This window comes from Rutidosis leptorrhynchoides, chromosome 4 (assembly GCF_046630445.1).
Source record: "Rutidosis leptorrhynchoides isolate AG116_Rl617_1_P2 chromosome 4, CSIRO_AGI_Rlap_v1, whole genome shotgun sequence".
NCBI lineage: Eukaryota > Viridiplantae > Streptophyta > Magnoliopsida > Asterales > Asteraceae > Rutidosis > Rutidosis leptorrhynchoides.
Genome location: NC_092336.1, coordinates 264,163,299 through 264,177,777, shown reverse-complemented (window position 1 = coordinate 264,177,777; position 14,479 = coordinate 264,163,299).

Genomic DNA, 14,479 nt, shown 5'->3' with positions numbered 1-14,479 from the left:
TATAAATTTATCTTTTCCATTCCGTTAGTTTCCAACACTTCTATACCTTCTTTCTCAGTTCATATATCTAAAAGATTATAATAATGCTTAATCCGGTTCTAATCCTTGTTCTTATTCTGACTATCACAATGATCATTCTTCTTTTCCAACTCCCACCGGAAGAATCTGTTTATTTCTACTATGGTCTAGGGATTATTGTATTTATAATTCTCCCGTGTCTTTATATTGCTATACGCACTGATATCCACAGTTTGTAATTTCGGTGGTGTTGTTGGGCTTTATATTTTTCTTATATATCGGAGCTTCATGCTCTTGTTTTCTCTTCCCGACTTTAAATCAAGCGAATAATGGTCCAGAATTTGTAGATATAGGGTTCTAAATGATTATAATTTTCTAAGCAGGGTGGAACGTGATAGCACGATTTAATTTTCAAATTTATCAAAAATACAGATGATAGAACTATCAAGAATATATTCTTCTTGATATGTTCGGAGGTTATGTAGAATGAAAGAGTTATGTAACATGACACATGATGATGGTATAATCTACTGTGAACCATCATCAGGTTTCATTAGAAACTCAGCATGACTTACTGTAATATAATCACGTTGATCAAGTGTCATTATATTATACTAACTCATGCATCAGTTCCCAACACTACTTCCAAAAACATTCATATTTTAAGCTCGAAAGTTTACAGAATATAGAAACTAACAGTTTCTATATGATGTAACATTGATAGCACGAATAGATTATTGATTTCAGATAAGAATAATTATGAAAATATCTTCAGAAATATGGAGGATATTTATAATGAAAGATACGATGATATCTTGGAATTTCCAATATCGATGGATGATGAAGAAGATTTATCCGTAAGGGTTTAGATTCGGAAGCAAGGTATTCGTTAAATATTTCATTAGAAACGGAATCATTTGGATTCTTTGAAGTCAAACTTATTCTTTGTGATTTGTTCACGGCTTCCTTCATAGTTTCGCATAATCCGCTTTTCGATACTAAATTTTCCATTGAATGTTTACAACATAATGATACACAGGACGCACAAAGAGATATATAATTTCGGACGAGAATATTTATGAAAATATCCTCAGAAATATCGAAGATATTGATGATGATATTTTGGAATTTCTAAGTTCGATGGTTGATGGAGAAAGATTTTTCCGCAAGATTTTAACATGACTTCGGAGCAAGATATTCTCTAAAGATTTCAACGGATCCAAAATTATCTGGATTCTTTGAATATAGGGTATGGTCCTTGTATTTGTCCTTGGTCTCCTTCATGGTTAACTCTTTCCGTTTTCCAGTTCCAACGTTTCGGAACTTTTCCAACATATTATTCTTTATCATCAAATTTTCGATGACTAAGGTAGTTTACGGTTGCCTACAGTTTCTGCTGCTTCATTCAGCTTTTTCAACATTCAGAGTATCGATTCGTAAATTTGGTGCTTTTCAAAATTTCAAAGTGGAAAGATCATAATTCTAAGAGATAAGGGTTATATGTATACTTATAACTGTTGATGTAGTAACGTTGCGATATTCGAAATACTGATTAAAGATTCTTGGTAATTGGTATGGCAATTCTCATTATAAGATGTGGATGAGTATAAGGTTTTAATGAACAAATATAATGGTTCTTCGGAGAAGCTTAAGTCAATGAGTAATGAAGTTACTGCTAAGTTTTCTGATAGTGTGATAGGGTGTAAACGGTTCTTCGGTAACGATGACGAAAGGCAGACTTATAATTCAAGGTTATAATAAGACTAATCCGTCTGAAAAAATTGAAGTTGACTCGTTGGAGCTGTGACAAAATTGACTACTCGAACAGGAGTTGCAAAGTTATTTTCGGTAATAATAACGTCAAAGGAACTAGCACAGATACTTGTTAAACGTTTACTCAGGTTCCGAGTGTTTTTTTTTTCCAGGTGCATAACTATATGCGTAAATCTTTTCTTCCGTAGATGAAGTGCGGTTGGTTCATCCTCTCGATTGAGGTGTTTTCAAGAATCATGAAAGGTTTGAACGCAGAATGTAATCGTGAAGATACAAATGAGGTTTGAGATGAAATCAAGTGGCAAACTTGAAGAATTGTTTCGTTTCATATGTTATAATCAATATTTTAATTCATTTTAATTGTCCAATGTTATTAGTCTACAGCCGATAATCCAATAATTCATATATAGTTTAATATATAATATTCGAATTAGTTAATACGTGTCGTGACCCGTATACGTCTCAGACTCGATCACAACTCAAAGTATATATATTATCATAGAATCAACCTCAACACTGTATAGAGAACTCGATCATTACTGCATATAGAGTGTCTATGGTGATTCCAAATAATATATATAGATGTGTCGATATGATATGTCAAAACTTTGTATACGTGTTCCGATATTTAAAGTGCGTAAAATAAATAACAGAAATTAAATGACAATAAATAAAATGCGTAAAGTAAATAACAGAAATTAAATGACAGTAAATAAAATTGCGAGAATATAAATTGCGATAAAATAAATTGCGATAAATAAAATGTAATACGGAATTACCAGTTAGCTAGGAACAGTTAGCTAGGATTTTGTTAGCGTGGTTTCTTAATAAAATTTAATATTGTTAATTAGTCTGTTTCTAATCAATTTTTATTGTGTCCATTATTTCTTCATTATGCCACTTGTTGGATTCTGATAGATTAAAATCCAAATATGAAATTGAATAAAAATGGTTATTCTGTGGTGAACGGATACGTATATCGATGGATGTAAGTAGGATCATAAATTACTGTTAAATCAGCTTCGAAGAACGTACAATGTAACTTATTAATGTGAAATTTAAATAGTCCTCGGGTATTACCTACCCGTTAAAATATTTTCACCATTAACAGTTTGTACAAGAGAATTTTTAATTACAATCTTTATGTAAACATATGTACATATATATTTTCTTCAGATGTATTCATGGATTTAATGAGTTAATATGATATTAAACTCATTTGCTTTTCGGGTGGAACTAGAATAAATAATCTCTAAAACTTTAGAGATTACATATTCGCCATGTCGAACGAAGATAAATGAGGTAGAACGATACATAGAACGAAGATCATACTCAAAGTACAGATGATGATATTGAAGCATGGATTGTTGATGGTACTGGTGCTATTATTGATGGTACTGTTGGTTCTGGTGATGTTGTTGAAGCTGGTACATTTTGCACCATATTCTCCGAATTGATTATTCGAGCGCGAAGTTCGTTGACTTATTATTCCAGGATGATTGTCGGTCGGAACGAGCGGATGAATAAGGTTCAGAATTGTGGATAGAATATAATCTTGTCGAGTTACCCTGAAAATGAGACTGAAAATGGTGTCTCGAACAGGTTCGCCGGTAAACGCTTCAGGTTCATTGTTAAGAGGTGAATTCGGTTGATGGAAGAGATTGCCTTCTGCGCGTTTCCATTAATGAAGTTAACTACGAACCCATCAGATGAATTGATAATGGCTGATTGGTTGATTCATGCCGATGACGCTGTTTTCGGAGCTTAGGTGAACATCTATGTCGGAATAGCTGTCGGAATAACTATCGGAATAGCTATCGGAATCTGAGGGACTCGAACTGGTTGCAGGATTCATCTCGTACGATCAGATGAAGGATTTTTGATAAGAAATAGATTATAGGATGTAGATTAGTACCCTGCATTACATAATTTACATATGCATATATAATACTAAAATCCCATAAGTTACGGAGGAATCTACGAAAGTTGTCAGGCAAAGTTACAGTAACAGATACGCTAAGATATGAAGTAGCAGATACGCTAAGATATGAATTTTGTCTATACACTATTCAAGCAGTCAATGCAGTAAAACGTGTCTAGACTAAGAATAATAAGCAAGTGATTCTCTAAGAATGATAAGCAGGAAATTTTCGACACAAAATGATAAGCAAAACTTTTGACATGCAGACACGGTCAAAGTCCAGACTCACTAATGCATCCTAACGACTTATCAGTTAGACACACTAATGCAGACCCGGTTCACTAAGACCACCGCTCTGATACCAACTGAAAGGACCCGTCCTAATCCATCTGGACAAAGTCACCAACAACTGGTTCCATTGCGATGATCGACTCCAAATACTGTCTTTAAAATGAGCAAATGCACAGCGGAAATGTTTCTTTCATACCTGAGAATAAACATGCTTTCAAGTGTCAACCAAAAGGTTGGTGAGTTCATTAGTTTAACATAAATAATCGTTTCATAATTTTAATAGACCACAAGATTTCATATTTCCATTTCTCATAAACATACGTCCCATGCATAGAGACAAAAATATCATTCATATGGATTGAACACCTGGTAACCGACATTCACAATATACATATAAGAATATCCCCATCATTCCGGGATCCTCCTTCGGACATGATATAAATTTCGAAGTACTAAAGCATCCGGTACTTTGGATGGGGCTTGTTGGGCCCGATAGATCTATCTTTAGAGTTCGCGTCAATTAGGGTGTCTGTTCCCTAATTCTTAGATTACCAGACTATATAAAAAGGGCATATTCGATTAGATAATCCATCCATAGAATGTAGTTTCGATCACTTGTGTCCATTTCGTAAAACATTTATAAAAGCAGCGCATGCATTCTCAGTCCCAAAAATATATATTGCGAAAGCATTTAAAAAGGGATTAATGAAACTCACGCATATAAATATTGTAAAACAGTTAATAAAGCATTTGCATGTATTCTCAGCCCAAAAACGTAAAGAGTAAAAGGTAGCAAATGAAACTCACAGTAATGTATTTTGTAGTAAAAATACATATGACGACATTGAACAATGCAGGGTTGGCCTCGGATTCACAAACCTATATCCAGTATATATATATATATATATATATATATATATATATATATATATATATATATATATATATATATATATATATATATATATATATATATATATATATATATTAACACCAAATAGTAATCGAACAAATTTATATATATTATAAATGTTATCCTAATAAATTATGTGTTTCATTAATAACTTAATTAAATATATTTATTTTTATATATACTAGATAGATAATTTGTATTTATTATAAAATATCAATGTAGTTAGGTTATATATAATAAATATATTTTCCTTATATATAAAACATTTATTTAGTAAATTAATAATAACAATCTTAATAGTGATACTGAAATTACTAATTTTTATAATAATAACAATAATACTAATAATAATAATAATAATAATAATGTTAATACTAATAATAATAATCTTGATGGTAATAATAACAATATATTTATTGTAATTATATTAAATTTACATAAATATGATAATTATACTTATAGTTAATCTATGATCATAACTTAGTTATTATTATTTTTAACCTACATACAAAATTATATTTTTTTTAATTAAGATTTATAATAACTTATATCATAATCGTATTTTACTAACTTCTCATTTATATAAATATCATAATACTTTCTTGATGATAATAATAATTACAATGGTAATAATATTAATGCTAATAATAATAATAATAATAATAATAATAATAATAATAATAATAATAATAATAATAATAATAATAATAATGGTAATTGAAATTACTACCTTAATGGAAAAGGCTAAAAAAAATAAGCTGCTGCGAATGGGACTCGAACCCAGAACCTTTCGCTTAACTGTAACGCCCCTTAACCAATTCACTATCTCAGTTTTTCTGTATAAAACCCTAAGTAATATTTATATAAGCCGTAAACTGTCTTGGCCCAACATGAAATTAAGATTGATTTCGGTCCATTATCAATTACTACCCAACAACCAAATAAAGGCTCGGCCCAACAGTCAATCTAAGCCCAACAAGAACCGATCCACACTCTTCAATAAAAAAAAAATTCGCAGCCTGCTGGATTCGATCCCGGGACCTCCAGCTTACACCATAACCACCTTTAACCATTGAACCGTCAATTTGTTTTACTTTTAACACGCTCGATTTATTCTTTATTATATGAAACTGTTTCATCTTCCTCATACATCTTCCATCAACATCATCGATCTAAACATCATTTTTATTTTCATTTCTTATCGTTACTTATCAAATACATACCATCATCCTTTCTTGAATCATCCTCTTCACTGTATTATCACCAACATCCACGTGTGTGTATCGTTTGATTAACAACACCAACAGTTTTTATATGTTAGTCGAATGTGGTGGTTTCAAGTGGTGGTCGTTGGTTATGTATGACTGAAACAGAAGTATAACAGCAGCAGTAGCTGCTTGTTCGAACATGAATTGGAAACAAAAAAATAATAATAATATAGTAGCGTAGCAGGAGGATGGTTTGTGTTGGTGGCGAAATGGAAATAGCGAAAACAGTAGCAATAATATCAAAAATGGTTTTCATGGTCGTTGTATGGGCTCGATGGTGGTTCGGTGTGGAGTAGTAAACAGAAACAGCAGCATAAGTTGCTGTTCGAACAGCAGGAGGGGAAACAGTTGAATAGGAGGTCGATTAGGTGATTTACAGTGTTAGAAGATGGTGATGATCACATGATGGTTGTGGGTGTTGATTTATCTAAGAAGAAAAAGAAAGAGAGAGGAGAGAGAGAAGGTGGCGGTTAATGATGGCAAGAGTGATGGTTGCACATGGTGGCACCGGTAGATGGTAGTTTGTGGTGGTAGTTAGCTGCGGTTGTTCATGGTGGCGGGGATTAAAGGTGGTCTTGGTCGTTGCCCTTAAAACAGAAATACAACTTTGAAGTGGTGCAAGGGAAGAGAAGTTTTATGTTCATCCCTATATTTAATGTATATATATAATATATATATATATATATATATATATATATATATATATATATATATATATATATATATATATATATATATATATATATATATATATATATATATTGTTAGTTGGATAGATTAGGGAGTCAAAGGAAAAACAGTACATAATAATTAAATCACGGACTACATGATTATTTATCTGCCGACACTTTCAACGGGTGTAATTCGTGTCCATTGCTAAACAGTTAGCGTAAAAAAAATGTTCCTAAAAATCCCAAATCTTTAGATTAAATATATTTAATTATTTCACTCATTACCTGTTTGAAACCTGATCAAAAAGGTTTGGTAATTATTTATTTTCTGTACTAATTTATATGTACGGAGTATTAATATTTAATCATAAAAGAGTAAAAATATTTTTGACAACTCTAAAATCTTCGTAATCAATTTACAGTTCAACTTTTATTTCAATCCTTCATGGACATGTACAATATCTATATTAAAACTAACAAATCGTCAACCGAGTGCTACTGACGTTTACTAATTAGACTCGAAATCATTTATTTTTAATATATTCTCTTTCTATATATATACCGAGTTTTAAATAGCAAGTTTAACTACTAAATAATTATATATCATTAAACCATTGAATTTAATATAATTTATATATATATAAGTAATATTTATATACATATTTATATATATAAATATATATCTATATATTTATAATAATAGTTTTCATTACATCACATATTATTTTTCATATTTATTTTCAACAATTAAATCATATATTATTTCAAATAATAATATTTTCAAAATTAATGTATATGTATCTATTTATATATAGTTGTTCATGAATCATCGAGAATGGTCGAAGGTCAATTGAATATACAAAACAGTTCAAAGTTTTTGAGACTCGACATTAAAAACTTTGCTTATCGTGTCGAAACATCTAAAGATTAAGTTTAAATTTGGTCGGAAATTCCCGGGTCATCACAAAGGGTGGCATGACTGTCATCACAAATGAAAAAAATGAGCTTATTCCTACAAGGACTGTAACATGATGGCGTGTTTGTATTGATTATAGAAAATTAAATGACGCCACCAGAAAAGATCACTTTCCCTTACCGTTCATTGATCAAATGTTGGAAAGGTTAGCCGGAAATAGTTACTATTGTTTTCTTGACGGTTTTTTTTGGATACTTTCAAATTCCAATAGCACCCGAGGATCAAGAGAAAGCCACATTCACGTGCCCTTATGGTACTTTTTCTTACAAATGCATGCCATTTGGACTTTGCAACGCCCCTGCAACCTTTCAAAGGTGCATGATGGCGATTTTTCACGACATGATAGAAGAATGCATGGAAGTATCCATGGATGACTTTTCAGTCTTCGGTGATACTTTTGAATCATGTCTAGTTAATCTTGAACGAATGCTTATTAGATGCGAACAATCAAATCTAGTTCTTAATTGGGAGAAATGCCATTTCTTGGTTAAAGAAGGCATCGTTCTTGGTCATAAATTTTCAAAGGAAGGAATTGAAGTGGATAGAGCTAAAGTAGATGTAATTGCTAAACTTCCACATCCCACCAATGTTAGAGGAGTTAGGAGTTTTCTAGGGCATGCCGGTTTTTACCGACATTTCATAAATGATTTTTCTAAAATTGCCACTCCTATGAATAAACTCCTTGAAAAGGATGCTCCATTCATCTTTTCAGATGAATACATCAAATCTTTTAATTTCTTAAAGAAAAACTCACTAATGCGCTGATCATGATAACTCCAAATTGGAATTTACCATTTGAACTCATGTGCGATGCAAGTGATTTTGCAATGGGAGCCATTTTAGGACAAAGGATTGAAAAACGATTTCAACCTATTTATTACGCTAGTAAGACGTTACAAGGAGCACAAATGAATTACACAACTACTAAAAAGAACTCCTTGCTATTGTCTTTGCTTTTGACAAATTTCGTTCATATCTCGTTCTGGCTAAAACGGTGGTCTATACCGACCATTCTGCTCTTAGATACTTATTTTCAAAACAAGATGCCAAACCACGATTTAATCCGTCGGATCTTACTCCTACAAGAATTCGATATTGAAACCCGAGACAAAAAGGGAGCAGAAAATCTCGCCGCTGATCATCTTTCTCGTCTTGAAAATCCTGAATTAGAAGTTCTAAATGAATCAACCATACAAGATAACTTTCCTGATGAATATCTATTGAAGATAGATTATAATGAAATTCCATGGTTTGCAGACTATGAAAACTACTTAGTATGTGGATTCCTTGAAAAAGGGTTGTCGTACCAAAAACGAAAGAAATTCTTTAGTGATATAAAGCACTATTTCTGGGAAGATCCACATTTGTTTAAAAGTTGTCCCGATAGAATAATACGTCGATGTGTATTCGGGGATGAAGCTAGTCAAATCTTAAACCATTGTCACACAGGACCAACAGGAGGGCATTATGGGCCTCAACTTACAGCAAGAAAAGTTTACGATGCTGGATTCTATTGGCCTACAATTTTCAAAGACGCACACCTTCTTTGTAAATCCTGCGATGCTTGTCAAAGGGCCGGAAAAATAAGTCAACGTGATGAAATGCCACAAAATGTCATTCAAATATGTGAAGTATTTGACGTTTGGGGTATTGACTCTATGGGTCCATTTCCAAAATCTCATAATAATCTCTACATTCTCGTTGCCATTGATTATGTATCTAAATGGGCGGAAGCACAAGCTCTCCCAACTAACAATGCACGACTTGTAGTCAACTTCTTAAAATGTCTTTTTTCTAGGTTCGGAACACCGAAAGCTTTAATAAGTGATCGGGGTACTCATTTCCTTAATAATAAACTTGAGAAAGTTCTCAAAAGATATGGAGTAACTCATAAAATTTCAACCGCTTATCATCCACAAACAAGTGAACAAGTTGAAAATACCAACCGAGCTTTAAAATGTATTTTAGAGAAAACTGTAGGATCAAATCTGAAAGAATGGTCCATGAAATTGGAGGATGCACTCTGGGCTTTTAGAACGGCCTACAAAACTCCAATTGGAACCACACCTTTTAGAATCGTTTTTGGAAAAGCATGTCACCATCCAGTAAAAATTGAACATAAAGCATTTTGGGCTTTGAAGACATGTAATCTTGATTTACATGAAGCCGGACGTCTATGGTTCAGTCAATTAAACGAATTAGAAGAATTAAGACATGAAGCATACAAAAATTCGTTAATCTATAAAGAAAGAATCAGAAGTTCAAAAGAATTTAAAGAAGGAGACCGAGTTCTTCTTTTCAATTCACGTTTCAAGCTATTTCCTGGAAAATTGAAATCAAGATGGTCTGGACCATTCATAGTCAAAAGAGTTTTCCCATATGGAACAGTAGAGTTAATAAATTCAAATGGGATTGACTTTAAAGTTAATGGTCACAGAGTTAAACATTACATACATGGTCCGATGGAAATTGACAATGAAGTTAATCACAATTTCGACACCACAGCTAACTAAGTGTGGGGAGAATCAAGTCTTTTTAAGGGTAATATGTATTTCTGTTAGAGTTAGATATTCTGTTTTCGTGTAGTTCCCGAGAATGGAATCCGAATGGTCTTTCCCTAGCAGACCCTAAAGAACTAGTCTTCTCCCTCCATTCTGAATTTTTATTTTTTTAGGTTTTACGAGGTAAAGAATTCCTTTGATTTGAACCATGGTCTAATGATACACGCTTTGATTACTAAACATAATAATGACACACTCCCGAGTGACCTGGTGTCAGTACTAAGAGGCAGATGTGACGAAGTAAGGAAAGAACTCAGAAAAGATCATCATAAGATACATTTTGGTAAAGGAAAATCAAAATTCGCAACAAAAAGAAGAGCACGACACCTTGAAAGATGTCATAAATGCGAAAAATGGTCACACGAAACATATTCAAATACCGAATTTGTTACTCTATGCAGAGAAGGACCGTTTATATGTTTAGAAGAAAAGATATTAAAGAATCGAGGTTACGCTTACGTAGCTATGGAGAACCAAATCACACGACTCTCTTATGAGTCGGCTAAAGCAGGTCTCTGAGAATTCTATCTCACAGGTAAGTATGTACAGTTTTTATTTTTATTTTTATTTATTGCTTTTAACCTTTTGATAATAAATGCTGAATCGTTCGCTATAAAGTATTAAATTGGTATTCAATAAAATTAGGTATGCGTAACCGAAATTATTGATATCATACAAAAATTTATTACATCACTGCAAAATTTACCGTTTATTCTTAAGGTATAAATATCTTTAATCAATCAACCCAAAATATTTCAAAAATTCGTCAGGAGTAAAACTAGGTTATGGAACCAAAATTACTTTACCGAAAAGAGGGGCGTATATTTTTGATAATATTTGATTGATTAAAGTGGGATAAAAGACCAAAAAGATTTTTAATTTTAATTTTTACCATGTTTTTAAAATTAATATATAAATATTAAATTATTATTGTAAATTTTTAAAAATCAATATATTTAAGTTTTTAAGTATTTTAAAAATTAATATTTTTAATATAAGTTTGTAAAATTAAAAATATTAATTATATTTATACGAATTTTTAAATTTTATGCATTTTGATTTTAAGTTTGGTGTGAATTTAAAAAACAAAAATTTACTTTATTTCATTAAGTTAAAAATTTGATATTTAAAATTCGTCGTGAGTTGAAAACTAGGTCGTTGAACCAAAATTGCTTTACCCAAGGGCGGGACGAGAAATTTTATTATCATTATTTTTAATCTTATTGAATTAAAGTATGCCAAAAACATTAAACAACCCAAAAATCTTTGCTTTTAAAACAACGCTTAAAAAGTGAAAATTTTTAAAATTCATAGTATTTTGTATGTATGTATATTGTTAATTGTACACAACAGGGTAAAACAGCGAATTTTTAAAGACTGGCATTAAGTTCAGCAAAAGCTACTAATTTTGACGACAAAACGAAAAACAAATGTGATGTAACAACAAGACGGAATGAACAAATGATGTGCACCATTTATCATTCAACAAACAAATGCCAATATGTTTGGAAACTTTGGTAAAATTTAATCATTTTTCTACGCTAATCACCCTCAATAATTGAAATTTTACTGATTTCTTGCAAATGAGGGCATTGCAAGATCTTAAGTGTGGGAAGAGGTTAAATTCTTTCGGATTTTTAAAATTTTAAATTAAAACACTTGGTTACCATTAAAAATACTAGTAACGAAGTAGTTGTATTAGAATCTAGTGCTCTATGATAATAAAGAACAGCCATAGTCTTATATACTGACTACCCAATTCTAGTAAAATTTTTCAAAATTTTCAACTAAATGAACTCAAAATCATGTTTATACATATTTATGAATGATAAAACTAGGTGTTAACACCGAAATTATTGTTACCTCGGAAAGGACATAAATTGAGAAACAACCTAAAATGTTAGAATTCATTTAAAATGGAATAGAGGAAAATAAAAAGGCAAAGAAAGGAAAATAAAAGTCAAGTGTGGGAAAAATTTACCAAGTTATTTAGAACATATGTCACATATTTTTGTACAAATAATTGAAGATACTTTTGTTTTGGACAAAATTAACTGTTTTACCCGGTAAATTGTAATATATTTGAAAGAAAGATGGATCTACACGATGAATCAATTCCATCATTAAAAGGAAGTAAAGTCTTTCGAAAAAGACACGCGCTTCTTGATTTAGGTCAGGAAGTTGTCGTCCAGACCAGTTGTAGAGTCTACGAAAAACCTTGAAAAGTTTTTCTCGAAAATCAGCTTGAAATCCACGGACCTCAGCATCTAACAGGGTCGCCAAGTGGTCAGACTTATCCTAACCATGAGAGGATCTGTCTCGTACAATGGGGGGCACCATGCAAATTAGCTTATAAGACTAATTAATCAGATCTCCAGAAAGGATAATCTCCTTAAAGATCAAAAATCAGCATTTAAGCCTGATATTACTCAATCCTTGAGATTGACATTAAAGATTGAGAATTTAAACTCATGGAATTCGATGATGTCTAAACTCGAACTTGAACGAGAAAATATTTTGATCAAAATTACAAACCGATTTGTTTTCTAAAAACCCATTTTTAATGCGTTCATTACCATTGAACGTAAAATCCTAGGAATTCACCTGGAATTCATTAGGTCACCTGAACCAAATCGGGTGTCAACCGTAAGAACGGTGGTTGCATAGCATGGTCGAAGACAGGACCTTGTGCCAGACGGAAAAATTATCGGATGATCTTTACTATTACTCCTACAAAGAATAGTAATTGCATCCGACACGTTATAGACCATAATCAAAAGCATGTCACGGGACATTGCCTTAATAGTTGCTTGTTCAACGCTTTCCTTTACAACCGGACGGTAGTTTACCGAAAGGTAATGTACGGAGCAAGTAAACTGGACGTGTTGCTTTCCCAATACAAGGTTAGCAAGTGGGTGACACGAAACCGCAAGTTTTGAGCTAAAATTTTCAAATCTGAAACCCACAAAACCCACAAAAACATTTTGCAAACACCGGTGAAGGGTTATTCCAGAAAACTTATCTAGGGTAAAAGCTAGAATGAATTTTCAAAACGATCAAATATTTTCATAAAGATCCAATTTCCTAAAGGATCTAAATTTTTATAGTCATGTGGGACTGTAAACCACATCGTTACTAACATTGTTCATACCGCCGTATTAAAATCACTGATGTACAAAGTGTGAAGAATAAAGAAGTGATTCTAGTAAAGTTATATTCAAGTTCTATATTGCTTGAAGACAAGCAACGCTCAAGTTTGGGAATATTTGATAATGCTAAAAACGGACATATATTTCATAGCATTATCCTTCAAGAAAGACAAGCTTTTAGTTGCAATTATTCTATTTACAAGTGATATTCGTTTAAATAATAAAAGGTGAAGACAAAAGACAGATTCGACGAATTGAAGACGCAAACGACCAAAAAGCTAAAAAGTACAAAGTACAATCAAAATGGTTCAAATTATTGATGAGAAATGTCTAAAAATTACAAGGGTACGAGCCGCAAAACGCAAAGTACAAGATATTAAATAGTACGAAAGGACGTTCGAAAATCCGGAACCGGGACATGAACCAACTATCAACGCGCGACGCAACGGAGCTAAAATTACAAATTAACTATGCACATGAATATAATATTATATATATAATTATATAAAATTATATATATATATATATATATATATATATTAAATAAATATGTCGACAAACTAGGAGCCAAAAAGTATGTGACCAGGAAATGACGGCCATGCGATCGCATGGCCAGAAAGTACAAAACTCATGCGACCGCATGAGTTACTGTAGCAGGCCACATTCTTTAAATACAACGAATTCTGGCCGAATTTTTACATATAATTTTTCAATTTCTTTTACTCTCAATATATATATTTATATTTATAATTTTAATTTAAATTTAAGATTAATAATAATAAGGTTATGTTAGCGAATGTTGTAAGTGTGTAAGTCGAAATTCTGTCCATGTAACGCTACGCTATTATTAATTATTGTAAGTTATGTTCAACCTTTTTAAATTAATGTCTCGTAGCTAAGTAATTATTATGCTTATTTAAGCAGAAGTAATCGTGATG